This window comes from Stenella coeruleoalba (assembly GCF_951394435.1).
Source record: "Stenella coeruleoalba genome assembly, chromosome: 8".
NCBI lineage: Eukaryota > Metazoa > Chordata > Mammalia > Artiodactyla > Delphinidae > Stenella > Stenella coeruleoalba.
In genome coordinates, this window is record NC_137154.1 from 84,592,089 (window position 1) to 84,610,181 (window position 18,093).

Here is an 18,093-nt window from a genome sequence, read left to right on the forward strand (position 1 = left end):
TACATACAATGGAATATTATTCTTCCATTAAAAGGAGGGAAATCGGACATATGATATAACATAGATGAACCTTGAGGACATTATGCTAATTGAAAGAAAAAGTCGCAAAAAAAAAAAAACCAGATAGTGTATGATTCCCTTTATATGAAGTACTTATAGTAGTCAAAATCATAGAGACAGAAAGAATGGTGGTGCTGGGAGTTTGGAACGGGTATGGAGGGTTATTGTTTAATGGGTATAGAATTTCAAGATGAAAAGAGTTCTGGAGATGGATGGTGGCAATAGTTGCACAACATTATGAATGTATTTAATACCACTGAACTGTACACTTAATAATGGTTAAGATGATAAATTTCATCTTACGTGTATTTTACTACACAAATAAACTGGAGTAAGCTAAATTCTTACTTATGCTGCTTAAACATTTATTATCCTAAAAAGGATCTCATCCAAAATTGAATGATTGAGTAGGTCAAATAATTAAACTTTTCCAATATTGTCCCAGTTCTATCAGAAAAGTGTAATGCAAGAATTTTGTTTATTTAGGTTATATAAATTAATACAGGAATTATATTCATTTTCCAGTATACATAATGAGAGGAAATACAAGGTATACATAAGATTTGCAAGTAACCTGTTGTTTTGGTAGTTTTCTTACACATAATCAGGGAAGGAATCCTACTGAACTGAAAGACTGAAGATGTATTTTAGTTTTAGTTCACAGCGCTACTTAACATAACCAAGGACAAATAGCTTAACATCTTTTGGCTTCCATTTCATTGTTTGTAAAATAAAAGCACTGTAATAAATTAACTCCAAAGAGACTTTCAATTTCACAAGTCTCTGAGTTTACCTTATAAAGGACACAAGGCTCCAATGGTCAAAAAAAAGAAAAGGGGAAAAAAGGCCCTATACTGAACACAGAGAGAAACATGGATTTTACTTAATCTCAGAGTTATTAATACTTCATTGTATAAATGTCACTCATTACATTTGCAGTAGTAGCATGGTTCTGAGATGCTTTATCATAGTCCAAACTAAGTGAATATAGTTCTACTTAAAATTAAAAAATTCTGAACCGTTACTTGTAAAATGCTAAATTTAAAAGGACTTACAAATCCCAAAGTCCTGAAGTATTTAGGACTGTATATATAACACACATCTACTAATATGTGCATTATATTTAGAGAGACAGAGACCAAACAGAAAAACTGTCTAAAAGATATGTCATTTATAAGGAAAAATGAAAGAAAAACCTATTTACATATTTTATTTAAACTGTTTTTCTCTTTTGATGTTTAAACTTACATGGAGGCTTAAAACTAAAGAAGTTTTCTTCCTAACTGTGTATATTGCTGAGTTTTAAAAATTGGAACTTTTAAGAGTAAGGAGAAAATGCTCTATGAGAAAAATGCTCTGTGACTTTTTTATTTCTCTTCAAATAGGTTTAATAATATAGGAGGCATGCGGATATAGGTTAAATCTTTGGGTCTGAAGTAAGACAGACCAGTGTTTAAATCATATTCTACCTCATACCTAATTGTGTGATCTTATAAAAGTTATTTAACTTATTCCAACTTCAGTTTCCTCATCTGTAAAATATGGGGAGGCATAGTACCCACTTCATAGAATTGTGGGGATTAAATCAGATGATACAGGTAAAGCATTTAGTACAATTTCTGGTCCATCATAACCATTCAATATATTGTATCTATTATTATAATATAAACTATTTTCAAATATAAGAATTATTCACATGCATTATTCTGGATAAAAAAACATGACTGAACATTATAAGCATTCTCATAACTTATAAATAACTATTAGCATAAATAATAGTAGGAATGATATTTGGTACTTAAAAGATTTGTTAATTTCTTTGTAAATAGTGTGATAATCAGTTTTAATAATTTTTAAGGACACTGTCATACTTCTATCATTAAAAGGGATAAACACAGAAGAAAACCTTGCTATCTGAGATTTATCATAAATAAAAATCGTATCAAAATTTTAATTTTCAAATGTGAGGAAAAAATAGGAAAATAATTATACTGAATTTTGAAACATGGTGGTCACTTCAATTCATTACTTTTTCTGTAATTCATGTTCTTTTGCATTGTTCAACATACAGAACACTGTTACCTGGTTATTCACAAATAACCATAGAAACAGGGCAATATTTAAACAGCATTAGAAAAATAGATAAATATCATTCCCTATTTAACATTTCATTTCTGCTTAAAATCCAAAATTATTCATAGCATTGCCTAGATTTATCTACTCTAAAAGTTATTATGTAAATAATACACATATACATTCTTGTAGTAAAAATTTCAAACAATATAGTACTATAGAGTAAAAAGCGAAAATACCCCATTCCCCATTTCTTCTAGTCCAGTCCTCTGTTTAAAGGTTATCTTTATCTCTATTAATAGGTATGTGATTCTTCCAGCTCTTTTCTTATATATTTAAATTTGGACTATATTTATGTACATATACATATACACACACATACCATAGATTGTTTATTTGCATTAATGTGATGAAATGATACATATTTTCTGCTTTCTTTACTTAACAATATATGTTGGAGATTTTCCATGTTAATACATATAGATCTTCCTCATTCTTTTTATAGTTGCACAGTATTTCTAAGTATAGATATGTCATAATTTATTTACTCTTTATTATTGGACATTCAAATTGTTTCTATTTTTTTTGCTATTACAATTACAAAATGAATATCCTTATACATATATTTTTGTACATGTGCAATTATTTCTGTTGGATGGACTTTTATAAGTGGAAATGTTATGAGAAAAGGTATGCATATATATATTTGCATTGACTCTCTCTGAAAGGGGATATAAGAAAACTGCTGATTGTCTCTGGGGAGGGACCAGGGGGACTAAGGGACTGGATTTAGGAATGAAAAGGAGATTTTATTTTGGTATATTCTTTTATACTGTGTGATTTTGTTTCTATGATGTGTATGTAGCTCAGATATACATAACTTCACAAAAAAAGAGTGAGCTGTGACAAAGCAAGAGAGAGGCATGGACATACATATACTACTAAACGTAAGGTAGATAGCTAGCGGGAAGCAGCCGCATAGCACAGGGAGATCAGCTCGGTGCTTTGTGACCGCCTGGAATTGTGGGATAGGGAGGATGGGAGGGAGGGAGACGCAAGAGGGAAGAGATATGGGAACATATGTATATGTATAACTGATTCACTTTGTTATAAAGCAGAAACGAACACACCATTGTAAAGCAATTATACCCCAATAAAGATGTTAAAAAAAAAAAAGAGTATGCACACTAAAATTTTGACACAGCCAATTGTCCTCAAAAATGTTAATCAGTTTACACCTATAAGCATTCTATGAGAGTGCATAACTTCTAGATTTTACAAAAGTGAGAAACTAAACATAAATGGGACATTTTTGTCCCATTGGAACAAAATGGGACATATTTATTGTGGGTCTTTAATATGCTTTCTAATAATCAACTTTATGTGAGTTTTACCCCTGTTATCAATGCTTAGTGATTGAAGGTATAAAGCAACGTATGTGAGAGTGTGTGTGTGTGTGTGTGTGTGTGTGTGTGTGTGTATGATAGCACAAGATACCATTAGTGTTGATTCATGCAAATTACATAATTTTCCCCAAAACATTCTCAATTGTAGGCCAAGAGTAAGTGATCAATAAATAATATTTGCTGCTGACTGAATAGAAAATTGGTTAAATAAATTATGATGCTTTCATAAAATAGAATCCTGTGAGAATATTAAAAGTGATGCTGTAAATGTACACATTGACATGGAAAATGTTTCATATTACAATGTTCAATTTTCAAAGAGCAGTTTATTAAACAGTTATCTGTAATAAGCTATTTGTCTTAGCTTCTCCCTCCCCTATTCAAATAGATAAGTCTTGTATATATATAACTATGTACATACAAATATGAATGTTAACCGTGCTGATAGAATTGAGGAATTTAAAATATGTTTTTTTCGCTTATGTCTATAATGAACATGTACTACCTGAATAATAATAACAGTTTTAAAAAATTAATTTGTTACCAGCAGGAGAACAATTCACTGCAGGCTTAACTTGAAAAGTGAGCAGAAATAGGGTGTGGGAGGGATAGGGCATAAGGGGTTGGAGCGAATCTCCTGTAGGTGGATATCTAAAAGCTATACTACTTTGAGTGTGGTCCACAGACCTATGCCAGTCTCTGAACTACATGTTACCAGAAGAGATAAGTAAAGAAACTGATAGTAGTTTGAAGCTTTTATAGCAATTTTATACTGTTGTGGTGCACACACACACACACACACACACACATGATCAGTGGGTTTGTAGATCTGTTATTTTTTTTCTTTCTCTAGTAATTCATTTTTATTTTACAAAAGCAATGGTCTGCAACACATTGGAAATAACATTTTAAAAAGTTTCTTCACCACTGAAGATTGATCTAAAGTTTAGTCTTGGAATCAGGGCCAGGAGTTACATTTAGTTACATACAGTTCATGTAGGGTCAATAGCATTTGCTTAACATTCTAGAAACTGGAATCTACCAATAACTGATGCCTCTGTACATATATCAGACACCACTCATAAGGATCTTAATCTTGGTTAATGATCTTGTTATTAGTATTGCTTTAGTCCTCTTGTTTAGACTGAGTTTAGTATGATGAATGTTGGGGATTAGAGGCAGATTTTAACCTTTCATTAATATAATGCACCAATTAAAAGAGTTTTAAATAAATATTTATTGGAGGGAATAATACAATAAGTGACAAAGGAGGCTAAAAATTCTACATATTATATTAATTCTTTGTTGTTTAAGCAGAAACTTGAATGAAGTGGAATGAGCCATTTACATACACAAAGAGCTTTTTAGGCAGACAGAACAGCAAGTGTGAAGGCAATGAAATAGGAAACTGGAACAGGAAGAAGGCCAGTGTGACTGTAGCCAACTATAGAGAAAAAGAGTGATAGGAGATAAAAGCAGAGAGGTAGTGGCAACACAGATTACATAGTGCTTTCCATGGTAAAAAGTTAGAATTTTATTGTAACTGTGATCGGAAGCTGCTGGAGGGTTATACCAGAGGAGTAACATAATCTGACTTGTGTATTTTAAGTGTCACCCTGAAAGGGGGCAAAAAAAAAGAAAAAAAAACCCAAAACTAAACTATTGCTATGGCTCAGTATGAATAAGTATACAACCATAACCATGTTAATATTAATATTAATCCTCCCAAAATGTATGATACAACAACAGTAATACCCCATAATTATATACCCTATGATAATGCCACCCCCAATAATATGAATTTGGATACAACATGATTGGTGACTGGTTCTTGACTCCAAAGCAGGCTTACCCTGGATATTTAATTAGAGTTGACCCTTGAACATGGGTTTGTACTGCATGGGTACATTTACATGCAAAGTTTTCAATAAATATATTGGAAAAAATTTTGGGAGATTTGTAACAGTTTGAAAAAACTTATAAGGTGAACTGCATAGCCAAGGAATATCAAAAAATAAAGAGGTATGTCATGACGGCATAAAATATATGTAGATACTAGTCTATTTTATCATTTGCTAGTGTAAAATATACACGAATCTATTATAAAAAGTTAAAATTTATCAAAACTTAATGCACACACAGACTGAACATGGTGCCATTTGCAGTTGAGAGAATAGTAAACAAATGTAAAGATGCAGTATTAAACATACCTGCATAAAATTAATTGTAGAACATACCATACCAGTGTAGTAATTTCATAGCCACCTCTTGTTGCTATTGCAGTGAGCTCAAGTGTTGAATCTGCTTAAAATGCTGTGTGACACTAATCATCTCCATGTGAGCAGTTCACCTCTCCAGTGAATTGCATATCACAGTGAAAAGTGATCTCCTGCAGTTCTCACCTATTTTTCACCATGTTTAATGTAAACCCTGAATAACACCATGGGACCCATACAAAGTGCTGCTAGTGATGCTGGAAGTGTTCCAAGAAACAGAGTTCATGACATTACAAGATAAAGTTGAATTGCTTAATATGTACTGTAGATTGAGGTCTGCAGCTGCAGTTGCCTGCCATTTTGAGATAAATGAATCCAGTGTAAGGACCACTGTAAAAAAAAAAAAAAAGGAAAGGAAAGGAAATTCATGAAGCTGTCACTGCAGCTATGCCATCAGATATGAAAACCTTGCACTTTTTGCTGAAATACCTTTTTGTCTTATATTGAAAATGTAGCTTTTATGTGGGTGAAGGATTGCTATAAGAAAGCCATACCTATAGACTCTAATATGATTCAAGAAAAAGTGAAGTCATTATATGACAACTTAAAGCAAAAGGAAGGTGAAGGATCTAAAGCTGAAGAATTTAATGCCAGCAAAGAGTGGTTTGATAATTTTAGAAAACGGTTTGGCTTTAAAAAATGTAAAGATAATAGAAGAAGCAGCTTCTGCCAACTAAGAGGCAGCAGACAAGTTCAGATGCCCACTGAAGAGAAAGGAAAGGCTATCTCCCTGAACAGGTTCTAAATGCATATGAAAGTGACCTATTCTGGAAAAAAAAGTGCCACAAAGGACATTTATTAGTAAGGAAGAGAAGTGAGTACTGGGATTCAAGGCAAGAAGGGATAGGCTAACTCTACTGTTTTGTACAAATGCAGTTGGGTTTATGATCAGGACTGCCCTTATTTATAAACTTGCTAACCCTTAATAATTGAAGGGAAAAGATAAATGCCAGCTGCCAGTCTGTACAAGAAGACCCAGACAACCAGTACACTTTTACTGAATTGATTCCATCAATGCTTTGTCTCTGAAGTCAGGAAGTACCTTGCCAATAAGGGACTGCCTTTTAAAGTTCTTTTGATATTGGACAATGCCCCTGGTCACTCAGAACTCCATGAGTTTATCACTGAATGCATCGATGTGGTCTACTTGATCTGAAAACACAACGTCTTTAATTCAGCCTCCAGACCAGGGTGTCAATAAGGCCCTTGAAGGCTCATTACACATGGTACTCTATGGAAAGGATTGTCAACCTCTATCAGAGAACCTCAATAGAGAGACCAACGTGGAAGTCTAGAAGGATTACACCATAAAAGATACCATCGTTGTTATACAAAAAGCAACGAAAGCCATCAAGCATGAAACAATAAATTCCTGCTGGAGAAAACTGTGTCCAGATGTTGTGCATGACCTCACAGGATTTATTACAGAGCTATTCAAGAAAATCATTAAAGGGATTGTGGATATGGCAAAAAAGGTAGGGGGTAAAGGGTTGCACGATATGGATCTTGGCGACATTCAAGGGCTAATAGACACATCAGAGGAATTAGAAGGCGACTTGATGGAGATGAGTGCTTCTGAACCAGTTCCAGGTGATAAGGAAGAAAATGTAAAAGAAGCAGTGCCAGAAAACAAACTGACATTTAGGCAATCTGGCAGAAGAGTTCTTATTATTCAAGACTGCTTTTGACTTCTTTTACAACATGGACTCTTCTATGCTCGGCACTGAAACTAAACAGTGGAAGAAGGATTAGAACCATGTAGAAACATTTTTAGAGAAATGAAAAAGCAAAAAGTCAGACAGAAATTATGACCTATTTCTGTAAAGTTACACTGAGTATGCTGGCCTCTCCTACCTCCCTTTTCACCTCCTATATTTCTTCTGCTTCTGCCACCCTGGGACAGCAAAGACCAATCCCTCCTCTTACTCAGCCTACTCAACGTGAAGATGATGAGGATGAAGATCTTTATGATTATACCTTTCCACTTAATAAATAGTAAATAATAATCATGCTGTATAGTTAATAAACTTATCTGTTATGTATGTGTGTGAGTGTCTTCACGTGAAAATCTAGTAACCATTACAGTGTGCCTCATTCTCCCTGTAATTGGAGAAACTGAATATGTCTATCATCACAGGTAAGTGGTTTAAAAATGTTAACAATGTTTCCAGTGCTGTACTATGAATATGACTAGCACTGTACAACATAAAAATTTTATAATTCTTTCATTAGTATATAGGCCAGGCTACTGTGAAGCAATCGTATCAATTGCACTAGGCTACCATAAAGCAATCATATTTCTGCCCCTTCATTATCAATGTATGAATCATTATACCTGTAGATTAATATGATTTTTTTCACATTATCTTCATTTTTGATGTCTAGTGTTAGTAATACATAAAATGTCTATGGGGCTTTGTACCATATAAGACAATAATGTTGAAGGTATGACAGAAGGACAATTCATCATGTAAACAGATGATGTAAACTCATGGCACCAACAAATAAAGTATAGTACTGTAAATGTATTTTCTCTTCCTTATGATTTTCTTAATAACATTCTTTTCTCTAGCTTACTTTATTATAAGAATACAGTATATAATACATATAACATACAAAATATGTGTTAATCATCTGTTTATGTTATCAGTAAGGTTACTGTAGTTAAGTTTTGGGAGAGTTAAAAGTTGTATTCGAATTTTCAACTGCAGGGGGTGGTCAGCAACCCTAATCCCACGTTGTTCAGGGTCAACTGGGCTTTGTAATAACTCATCCTTATATTGAATGCAATTAAATTTTTGGAACCTACTTAGCGTTATGACATGATTTTTTTTTTTTAAATTAGGAAGATGAGGGTAGAGGATCAGTGTGTATATGTACATATGGTTGGTGTAAGAGAGCTAAATTCTCATTTTATATTTTAAGAGTCTACCAGAAAACAGCCAAATCTAAAAGAAATCAAGACACACTACTATATATAAAATAGATAACTAGCAAGAATCTATTGTATAGCAAAGGGAACTCTACTCAGTACTCTGTAATGATGTATATGGGAAAAGAATCTAAAAGAGTGGATATATGTATATGTATAACTGATTCACTTTGATTCACTTTATTAGCAGAAACTAACACAACATTGTAAATCAACTATACTTCAAAAAAAATTAATTTAAAAAGTAAGAAAAAAAAGAAATCAAGAATAAGTAGAATAACATGTTATTTAAAATATGGCTGTAGAAACCAAAAGAAGTGCATGTGCAATGAAGATAAAAGAGTAGGGATAAAGAATGACCAAGGGGTATTTTAGTACAAACAGCCAAGGAAGGCCTCTCTAATTAGGAGACACTACTTTTCATGATGCAAAGAGAGAACCATGGGAAAATGGTAGAAGAGGGTTGCAGGCACAGGGAACAAAAGATAAAAATGTCTTGAGATAAGGAGCTTGGTGTGTTGAAGTGGTAGAAAGGAAGAAAACTGTGCCATTGGAGCGCAGAGAAGAGACAGAAGAGTGGGAGGTAAGGTAAAAGAAATAGGCAGGAGCGACTATAATTATATGGGAAATTGACTGGCATGGTTTGGCAATGTACTAAGCTGACTTTAGTTCAGTAGAGCCAAATTTTAAATTTTTGAGAATTTTGTGAGTTAGTTTTTAAACAGTCATTATTTTAAAATTAAATTATTTAAGCTTACAATTAAATAAAATAAAGGTAACACACACTCAAAACTCATCACTTACTAATTACTTTACTATTGAAGGGGATCAGAATATACCACCCCAAAATATGCTACTTCGGCATAAGGATTATTTTGAGCTTAAGGCAATTGAGAAATAGCATATGTAGGAAAAGCTCTCTATCCTCCTTTTATCTGCCTAAAAGCAGGACATACATTTCCCTGTGTGAAGGTGTTCCTCCTCTTCTCTCCCATACCAGGAGGAGAAAAATAACCATTATCACTGGAGACAAAATAACCATTATCACTGGCACTGAGATGGGTCTGCACAAACCAGCCTTACTTAAATAACCCTTACCCTCCATGAGCTTTCCCCAAATATTTACCCTCTCACAATTTACCACCTCTAAAAACCCAAATCTCTTTCCCTTTGTCTTGTCACTTCACAAATTTATCAACTTTGTTAAAATAATATACAAGCTCCAAGGGCTAAGCACCCCTTTGGGTTTTCACTTCCTTTCCTGTATATATGTAAAATTAAAATATTAACATCAAATAAAATTTGTATGTCTTTTCTCCTGTTAATCTGTATTTTGTCGGTTTAATTTGCAGGCTCCAAGCACCAAACCTGAGAGTATAGAAAAAAATTTTTCCTCTCTTACACTATTTTTTACTACTATTTATTTTCTTGCGGTTATTTATTTTTATTGCAGGGTTCCTCAACAGTGACCCATTGACGTTCTGGGCTGGGTTCTTTGTTGTGAGGGTTGTTCTGTGCACAATAGGATGTTTAGCAGAATCCCTGCCTTATACTCACCAGATGCAGTAGCACAGTTGTGACAATCGAAAATATCTCCAGACATTGCCAAATGTCCCCTGGGGAACAAAGTCACCCAAGGTTGAGAATTACTGGTCTCTGCATATTATCTACTGGTATCTGTATGGTGGAAACTATATCATGGTGCATGACCACACATACCTTTCCAGTTCCTAAGGCATGTTGGTAGCTTGAAATTGGCCAGTGTGGGAGTATTTATATTATAGAAATTGACAAATGTTACAAATCAGGGCTTGTTGTTTTGCTGGTTGTCCAGATTTAAGATAGTAGCATTTGAAAATGTTAACTTGCAGACTAATTCCACATGTCACCATTACACTATGAATAGCACAAAATAGTGATGAAATATTTTTCAGTATTCAAAATTATTACCTGACTCAGAAATGAATCACATTACTTAGGAATGATGAAGTTCCACACATTTCAAGAAAGAGAAGTGCTCAATTGTGGAGAGTCAAGTAAATGGAGGATAAAGAATTAGATTTGGCCAACTAAAGTTGCTTATTGGAGCAGCAAGGAAGAAAGCCTGTGTCGAGGAAGTGGGAACGCTGAGACAGTGAATATGTAAATGATTCTTTGGAGTGCTGTCAGGGAGCAGAGATAAGGGGTATTTGCTGGAAGGTGGGAATGGATTCAAGAAATTTTTTAAAATATGGGAGACATTAAGGCACATTAAGATGTTGTTAGCTATGAAGGGTAAAGTCTTTCGAGTAGTTTAAAAGGACAAGGTCCAGAGAAGAAAAGGGGGTAAGGACAGTTGCTGGCCTTAAATAAAAAACAATACTGATGTCATATGGTTATTATGAGGCTCCAAATAAATTAATGTGAAAACACTTCAGAAATTCTAAGATACTAAAAAGTACTATCAAGTCACTGTTCAGGTCATGAGGATTTTACATCTGGGTTCCACTTGCAGATTCAGAGATAAGATTTTTATCTATCCCAATTCAAAAACTTATTATAATAGATCATGGCTCCGCTGATCTATTCAGGCTTCATGAGAAAAAGATTACAAGGTTAAGTCTTTGAAATCTAAGTTCCATTTACTTCTTTAAAAGTTTGAAAATAGAATTAAAATTAATTTGCTGGGATTAGAACCTATGCTTCCCATTTTGTTTCCCCTACTGTTTTATTGAATAAACAAATGTTTCGCGATCTTTATCAATTTTGTAATTTCGCTTTTCCTTTTCTTCTGTGGTCCTTTATACCAAGAGCGGAAGAGGTAAAAAAAAAAACAAAACTGCTTAGCCTCCTCCTTAAAAACGATTTTGCCCTTTCCATCTCTAAATAATGAAATGAAAAGACAGAAAACCATTTCATGAATCGAACAGAAAAAAAGTCCAGAAAAACACGTGAGGTAGGTTAAGTATTTCCCGTATTTCCCGCTCGGCCTGAAGGTGGACTAGACAGTATCTGCGCGGTGAGTGGGGCACTGAGAGCGCGAAGGATGGGCCGGGAGCTCCTTTCAACCAGAGGAACGCGAGTTCACCGAGGGCAAGGAGAGGAAACACGGAAACACGGGGGAAGGGGTTAATCCTGGCCAAGATTTTAAACGAGAGGCTAGATGCCCAATGGGGGTTTCAGAGAAACGAAACTTAATTAAGAGGGCTGGATAGGGCGGGGACCTCAAGGACCTGGGGCCGTCAACACACTGAACCAGAGGAGGTTCAGACCCAGCGGCCCCAGAGGCAAGCCGAGTGGGAGCAGTACCGGCTAAGGGGGAGGAGACACCATTCCCTTCACCTACCAATCGCCGCCTTCCTGAGCTCCACTTGTGCCCCAGGTAACGCCGCAGACAGAAATGACGTAAATCTAGTTCCGCTTTGTTAGGCAGGGCTTGGCCCCGTTCGTCCCGCCTCTGGGCCCCGCCCCTCGGCTCCGGGCCTTGGTGCGTCCCCGACCTTTGCGAGTCGCGGAGATCAAAAATCGGAATGTGAACGTGCTTGGGCTTCTTAGAAGCTCTCACAGCGGCTGTCAGTGGCTTTGAAGCAAAGGGTTTGGGACGGGAGAGAAACCGAAGGGACTTTCTGCGAAGCTGGGCTCAATATTTTATAACGCCCGGTTGCTTCAACCAAGGACTTTGAAGATATTGGAGAAGTGTGGTGAAATCCTTTCTACTGAATTAATTTATTCGTTTGTAAATAAAAGAACTGACCCTTCTAGCTTTTTGAGACATCCTGCGTAGGATCAAAAAATAAGTGACACGTGACTGCAGTCCAATGCTACTTCTAAATTTAAGCTATTTAGCTGGTAAAGCCTAAACCAATTTTTAAGTGAAAACAGATGACCTCGTAAATGAATTCCTAGATAACTTTAAATTATACAAATATGCAGGTCTAAAGCAAGTTTGATTTGCTTGAATTCCAGATGTCTCACACTTGGCCCTGTTTTAGTTTGTCACTTATTGCAATGTCAAATAATCTTGCTCAGAAACTGCCCGGTTCTGCTATTTTCCTCCTATGCTCATGCAAGTAATACAATTAGTTTGTAAGGAAGATTAACGTCTAGGGGAAAAAAAACAGCTGAAGAAAATGTTCCCTACATAATACAGAATTGTACAGAAGAAATTCCCTGTAGGCTAATTCATTGACTCACTGAGTTTCCAGAGTTCTTTAAAATTATTTTCACAAATCAGAATAAGCAGATGTGAGCTTTAGTTCCCTTTCATGTAGTTACTTGATACATTAATACACAGTAGCTATGAATAATAAACTGTAAAAATATAGTCATGGAAACATTATGTATATTTGTACTTTTTGTTTATATGTTACTTTAAAAATAAGCCCTACATATTTTTAATGGAGTGCCAGTCTGAATCACTTAAAAAAAGAAAAAAAGATTATAATGTTTACTATTTGAGCATGTATTAATATTATTTTACCTTTAACCTGATCCAGAACAATTCAGTAATTCCTTAATAATAGGCTCAGACCTTTTTCTATTGCTCTAATACATGTAAAAATATTTCAATTTTTTAAAAGAAAAAGTATGTTTAAAGTAGTCACAAAGGATCATTAAGACTTAAAACCATCAGTTTTTCTATTTATTTATTAATATGCACCTGCTTCAATCTAGGACAATTTACTAGGAAACAGAACTCAGAGGAACTTCTGGGTGGTTTTATAAAAACCTTTCTTTCCTTCCTTCCCTCTGTTCGCCATATCCTTCCTTATTCTCCTCATCTTTTTTTTTTCCTCTCTCCTTTTTCTTATTATTATACAGTATGTACTATTATATTAACGAAATTAATATTCTTGCTTTCCAGTTAGGAGGCAAAGATTTATAAGCGATGTAAAGACAAGCGATGTAAAGATTTATAAGCGATGTAAAGACAAAGATTTAAAGCGATGTATTCAATTTTTTATAAGGAAAAAAATTGAATTGGTATAAGAGAAGGGGATATATATATTTTTATTAGTCATCCATTTTATGCATATCAGTGTATACATGTCAATCCCAATCTCCCAATTTATCACACCACCACCACCACCCCCCTGCCACTTTCCTCCTTGGTGTCCATACGTTTCTTCCCTACATCTGTGTCTCACTTTCTGCCCTGCAAACTGGTTCATCTGTACCATTTTTCTACGTTCCACATATATGCGTTAGTATACGATATTTGTTTTACTCTTTCTAACTTACTTCACTCTGTATGACAGTCTCTAGATCCATCCACGTCTCTACAGATGACCCAATTTCATTCCTTTTTATGGCTAAGTAATTCCATTGTATGTATGTACCACACCTTTTTATGGCTAAGTAATTCCATTGTATGTATGTACCACATCTTCTTTACCCATTCATCTGTTGATGGGCATTTAGGTTGCTTACATGACCTGGCTATTGTAAATAGTGCTGCAATGAACATTGGGGTGCATGTGTCTTTCTGAATTATGGTTTTCTCTGGGTATATGCCCAGTAGTGGGATTGCTGGGTCATACAGTAATTCTATTTTTAGTTTTTTAAGGAACCTCCATACTGTTCTCCAGAGTGGCTGTTTCAATTTACATTCCCACCAACAGTGCAAGAGGGTTCCCATTTCTCCCCACCCTTTCCAGCATTTGTTGTTTGTAGGTTTTCTGATGATGCCCATTCTAACTGGTGTGAGGTGATACCTCATTGTAGTTTTGATTTGCATTTCTCTAATAATTAGTGACGTTGAGCAGCTTTTCATATGCTTCTTGGCCATCTGTATGTCTTCTTTGGAGAAATGTCTATTTAGGTCTTCTGCCCATTTTTGGATTGGGTTGGTTTTTTTTTTAATATTGAGCTGCCTGAGCTGTTTATATATTTTGGAGATTAATCCTTTGTCTGTTGATTTGTTTTGAAAACCTTTTCTTTTCTTTTCTCCCATTCTTTTCATCTTGTTTATGATTTCCTTTGCTGTGCAAAAGCTTTGAAGTTTCATTAGATCCCATTTGTTTATTTTTGTTTTTATTTCTATTACTCTAGGAGGTGGATCAAAAAAGATCTTGCTGTGATTTATGTCAAAGAGTGTTCTTCCTATGTTTTCCTCTAAGAGTTTCATAGTGTCCAGTCTTACATTTAGGCCTCTAATCCATTTTGAGTTTATTTTTGTGTATGGTGTTAGGGAGTGTTCTAATTTCATTCTTTTACGTAGCTGTCCAGTTTTCCCAGTACCACTTATTGAAGAGACTGTCATTTCTCCATTGTATATCCTTGCCTCCTTTGTCATAGATTAGTTGACCATAGGTGCGTGGGTTTATCTCTGGGCTTTCTATGTTGTTCCATTGATCTATATTTCTGTTTTTGTGCCAGTACCATATTGTCTTGATGACTGTAGCTTTGTAGTATAGTCTGAAGTCAGGGAGTCTGATTCCTCCAGCTCTGCTGTTTTCCCTCAAGAGTGCTTTGGCTATTCAGGGTCTTTTGTCTCTCCATACAAATTTTAAGGATTTTTGTTCTAGTTCTGTTAAAAAATGCCATTGATAATTTGATAGGGATTGCATTGAATCTGTAGATTGCATTGGGTAGTATAGTCATTTTCAAAATATTGATTCTTCCAGTCCAGGAACATGGTATATATCTCCATCTGTTGGTATCATCTTTAATTTCTTTCATTAGTGTCTTATAGTTTTCTGCATACAGGTCATTTGTCTCCTTAGGTAGGTTTATTCCTAGGTATTTTATTCTTTTTGTTGCAGTGGTAAATGGGAGTGTTTCCTTAATTTCTCTTTCAGATTTTTCATCATTAGTATATAGGAATGCAAGAGATTTCTATGCATTAATTTTGTATCCTGCAACCTTACCAAATTCATTGATTAGCTCTAGTAGTGTTTTGGTACCATCTTTAGGATTCTCTATATATAGTATCATGTCATCTGCAAACAGTGACGCTTTTACTTCTTCTTTTCCAATTTGTATTCCTTTTATTCCTTTTTCTTCTCTGATTGCCATGACTAGGACTTCCAAAACTATGTTAAATAATAGTGGTGAGAGTTGACATCCTTGTCTTGTTCCTGATCTTAGAGGAAATGCTTTCAGTTTTTCACCATTGAGAATGATGTTTGCTGTGGGTTTGTCATATATGGCCTTTATTATATTGAGGTAGGTTCCCTCTATGCCCACTTTCTGGAGAGTTTTTTAATCATAAATTGGGTGTTGAATTTTGTAAAAAGATTTTTCTGCATCTATTGAGATGATCATATGGTTTTCCTTCTTCAGTTTGTTAATATGGTGTATCACATTGATTGATTTGCATATATTGAAGAATCCTTGAATCCTTGGGATAAATCCCACTTGATAATGGTGTATGATCCTTTTAATGTGTTGTTGGATTCTGTTTGCTAGTATTTTGTTCAGAATTTTTGCATCTATATTCATCAGTGATATTGGTCTGTAATATTCTTTTTTTTGTAGTATCTTTGTCTGGTTTTGGTGTCAGGGCGATGGTGGCCTCGTAGAATGAGTTTGGGAGTGTTCCTTTCTCTGCAGTTTTTTAGAAGAGTTTGAGAAGGATGGGTGTTAGCTCTTCTTTAAATGTTTGATAGAATTCACCTGTGAAGCCACCTGATCCTGGACTTTTGTTTGTTGGAAGATTTTTAATCACAGTTTCAATTTCATTACTTGTGATTGGTCTGTTCATATTTTCTATTTCTTCCTGGTTCAGTCTTGGAAGGTTATACCTCTCTAAGAATTTGTCCATTTCTTCCAGGTTGTCCATTTTATTGGCAAAGAGTTGCTTGTAGTGGTCTCTTAGGATGCTTGGTATTTCTGCGGTGTCTGTTGTAACTTCTCCTCTTTCGTTTCTACTTTTATTGATTTGAGCCCTCTCCGTTTCTTGATGAGTCTGGCTAATGGTTTCTCAATTTTGTTTATCTTCTGAAATAACCAGCTTTTAGTTTTATTGATCTTTGCTATTCTTTTCTTTGTTTCTATTTTTTTTATTTCTGCTCTGATCTTTATGATTTCTTTCCTTCTGTTAACTTTGTCTATCCTTCTGTGAATGTGGTATTTGTTCCACAGGCTGCAGGATTATAGTTCTTCTTGCTTCTGCTGTCTGCTCTCTGGTGGATGAGGCTATCTAAAAGGCTTGTGCAAGTGTCCTGATGGGAGGGATTGGTGGTGGGTAGAGGTGGGTGTTGCTCTGGTGGGCAGAGCTCAGTAAAACTTTAATATGCTTGTCTGCTGATGGGTGGGGCTGGGTTCCCTCCCTGTTGGTTGTTTGGCCTGAATCAACCCAACACTGGAGCCTACCTGGGCTCTTTGGTGGGGCTAATGGCAGACTCTGGGAGGGCTCATGCCAAGGAGTACTTCCTAGAACTTCCACTGCCAGTGTTCCTGTCCTCACGGTGAGACAGAGCCACACGCCGCCTCTGCAGGAGACCCTCCAACACCAGCAGGTAGGTCTGGTTCAGTCACATATGGGGTCACTGCTCCTCCTGGGTCCCGATGCACACACTACTTTGTGTGTGCCCTCCAAGAGTGGAGTCTCTGTTTTCTCCCAGTTCTGTCGAAGTCCTGCAATCAAATCCTGCTAGCCTTCAAAGTCTGATTCTTTAGGAATTCCTCCATGGGCAGAAGACAAGTCATTTTTCTTGGAGGACTTATTCAGCCCATGTAGGTGACAAGTGCTTGTTCCATAGCTGCAGTGCTAGTGGTACCAGTGACATAGGTGGTGGCAGAAGGTTCTTGTTACTCTTTGGTAAGAAGAAAGAATGGGGGTGGGGTGGGGTATGAAGGGGAAACAGCTCTTATATTCCTTTAGCTGGTTCACTGTCATCTGAAGCATGTTACTTCTTGCTGTCCACTAGCTCACATTAAAGATATGGATAAAAACCCTTAGAAATCAGAGAGAGACTACACTGTGCCTGTTTAAAATATCCCCTTATCATATACTATGAACTAAAGTATATGGGATTTGGTTAACACATACTGTAATACTCAGGTATTTGTCCCAGACCTTCTGGAGTGAGGTTGATCTTGCTACTTCATTCCCTCGATTCAAGTCTGGTGACTTAGGTAGTCCTCAGTTCCAAGGCTCTCAGAGGTGTTGTGATATTATTAAAAATATACCTGATCTTTGTCTCTGGTTCCTATTAGAGAGTTTCGAAAACCTTAGAATTTCCTGAGTGATAGAAAGAAGTCTCTAATGAGGTATTAATGGTGGGACTCTTAGGTAGCTTCAGAATGGGACTGGTCACCAAAAAGACCAAGCACATGATTAGAGGATTGGGACTTTAGCTGTCCAAACTCCTGGGAGGGGAAGGAGGCTGGATATTGAGTTCAATCACATGGTCAGTGGTTT